The sequence below is a fragment of the Oryctolagus cuniculus genome, chromosome 5 (genome assembly GCF_964237555.1).
Source record: "Oryctolagus cuniculus chromosome 5, mOryCun1.1, whole genome shotgun sequence".
Taxonomy (NCBI): domain Eukaryota; kingdom Metazoa; phylum Chordata; class Mammalia; order Lagomorpha; family Leporidae; genus Oryctolagus; species Oryctolagus cuniculus.
Genome location: NC_091436.1, coordinates 93,939,553 through 93,942,312, shown reverse-complemented (window position 1 = coordinate 93,942,312; position 2,760 = coordinate 93,939,553). Strand labels below are relative to the sequence as shown.

At 41.8% G+C, this 2,760-nt stretch overlaps 1 long non-coding RNA gene across 1 annotated transcript in view; it reads left to right on the top strand.

Annotated features, from left to right (window-relative positions):
* Positions 1–297: 297 nt before the first annotated feature.
* LOC127493020 (uncharacterized) overlaps positions 298–2,760 on the top strand; it is a 9,055-nt gene continuing 6,592 nt past the window's right edge. Inside the window, exon 1 of the long non-coding RNA XR_007922919.2 lies at positions 298–382. This is a non-coding gene — a long non-coding RNA (uncharacterized lncRNA). The remainder of the gene's footprint in view (positions 383–2,760) is intronic.

Below are 2,760 nucleotides of genomic sequence, written 5' to 3'. Positions count from 1 at the left end.
CCCAAACCATCCCACCTCCTAATCCCTCTCCAATCCCATTCTTCATTAAGATTCGCTTCTAATTACTGTTTGAAGACTAGTTTTACCATTAATTTTTATAGTACAACATATTAAGGACAGAGATCCTACATGAGGAGCAAGTGCACAGTGACTCCTGTTGCTGATTTAATAATTGACACTCTTATTTATGAAGTCAGTGATCACCCAAGGCTCTTGTCATGAGCTGCCAAGGCGATGGAAGCCTCTTAAGTACACAAATTCCGACATTATTTAGACAAGGCCATATTCAAAGTGGAAGTTCTCTCTTCCCTTCAGAGAAAGGCACCTCCTTCTTTGATGGCCTCTTCTTTCCACAAGGATCTCAGTCACAGAGATCTTTCATGTAGGTAACATTTTACACAGGATCACTATTTTTAAAGATCTGTTGATTGATTTGAAAGACAGAAAGAGGAGAGAGAGAGGGAGAGGGAGAGGGAGAGGGAGAGGGAGAGGGAGAGGGAGAGGGAGAGGGAGAGGGAGAGGGAGAGGGAGAGGGAGATTCTTTCAGCTGGTTTATTCCACAAATGGTCACAACAGCCTGGACGGTGCCAGACTGAAGCCAGCACCCAAGAACTCTGTCCAGTGTGGGTCACCATCTGCTGCTTCCTAGGTGCATTGGCAAGGAGTTGGGTCAAAAGCAGAAGAGCCAAAACTCTAATCAGCACCCCAGAATGTGACATGACCATCCCAAGTGGCAGCGTAACCCATTGCACAACTCTCTTACTGACTGATCACTGTTATAGCCAATAGTAGCTATAGTTGGGAATCAGTATTATAGTTATATTTTAGCACTATACCTTAAAATTAGCAGTAAGTAAAGTTATTTTTGTGTTAGAGAATGCTAGATACTTCACAATGTCTACTTTCACTTTCTTTCTTAGTTGTAGTCTACTTTTATTTCAAGATATTTCTACCTGAAATAAAAACTGTATTTTATACCTCTTTGGAGCTGGGTGTTCATATCTTGTTCTATTTCTATATCCTAAATGTCTAACACTTCAAAATCATTTTTTTCCAAATCTCTAGACTTTTTCTTTTTTTTAAACTTTTATTTACTGAATACAAATTTCCAAAGTACAGCTTATGGATTACAATGGCTTCCCCCCCACATAACGTCCCTCCCACCCGCAGCCCTCCCCTTTCCCACTCCCTCTCCCCTTCCATTCACATCAAGATTCATTTTCAATTCTCTTTATATACAGAAGATTAGTTTAGCATATATTAAGTAAAGATTTCAACAGTTTGCTCCCACATAGAAACACAAAGTGAACAATACTGTTTGAGTACTAGTTATAGCATTAAATCACAATGTACATTAAGGACAGAGATCCTACATGAGGAGAAAGTGCACAGTGACTCCTGTTATGGCATCAGTGATCACCGTAGGCTCTTGTCATGAGTTGCCAAGGCTATGGAAGCCTTTTGAATTCACCAACTCTGACCATATTTAGACAAGGTCGTAGTCAAAGTGGAAGTTCTCTCCTCCCTTCAGAGAAAGGTACCTCCTTCTTTGATGACCTGTTCTTTCCATTGAGATCTCACTCGCGGACATCTTTCATTTAGGTTTGTTTTGTTTTTTGTTTTTTTGTTTGTTTTGTTTGTTTTTTGGTTTTTGTTTTGTTTGTTTTTTTTTTTCCAGAGTGTCTTGGCTTTCCATGCCTGAAATACTCTCATGGGCTTTTCAGCCGGATCCGCATGCCTTAAGGGCTGATTCTGAGGCCAGAGTGCTGTTTAGAACATCTGCCATTCTATGGGTCTGCTGTGTATCTCACTTCCCATGTTGGATCATTCTCTCCCTTTTTGATTCTATCAGCTAGTATTTGCAGACACTATTCTTGTTTATGTGATCCCTTTGGCTCTTAATCCTATCATTATGATCAATTGTGGACAGAAATTGATCACTGGGACTAGTGAGATGGCATTGGTACATGCCACCTTGATGGGATTGAATTGGAATCCCCTGGTATGTTTCTAACTCTACCGTTTGGGGCAAGTCAGCTTGAGCATGTCCCGAATTGCACATCTCTTCCCTCTCTTATTCCCTCTCTTATATTCTTCTTGACTGTGTAGAATATTATGTAGTGTCCTGTCTTCTTGGAGCTTCGAGATAAGTTGTCAGACTATCCTTGTTATAGGAATACTAAAGTAAGATAATCTCAAAAAAAGTTTTACTTTTCCATTTTTTATTTACTTTAAACTCCATTCAGGCCTCCAACATGGGTAGCAGGGATCCCAGCACTTGAATCATCATCTGCTGCCTCCCAGAGTATGCATTAAGCAGGAAACTGGATCAGAAGCAAAGGTGCGGGCTGGTGCTGTGGCTCAGTGGGTTAAAGCCGCGGCCTGAAGTGCCGGCATCCCATATGGGCGCCGGTTCTAGTCCCAGCTGCTCTTCTTCTGACCCAGCTCTCTGCTATGGTCTGGATTAGCAGCAGAAGATGGCCCAAGTCCTTGGGCCCCTGCACCCATGTGGGAGACCTGGAAGAAGTTCCTGGCTCCTGGCTATGGAGCATTGCATTGCGGCCATCTGAGGAGTAAACCAGTGGATGGAAGGCCTTTCTCTCGTCTCTACCTCTCTAGTAACTCTGTTTCAAATAAATAAAATAAATCTTAAAAAAATTTTTTAAAGGAAGAAAAGGTGAGATTCAAACCCAGGAATTCCAATAAGGGATGCAGGTGTCTGAAGCTACAACTTAACCACTGCACTTAATACTCAGCCCC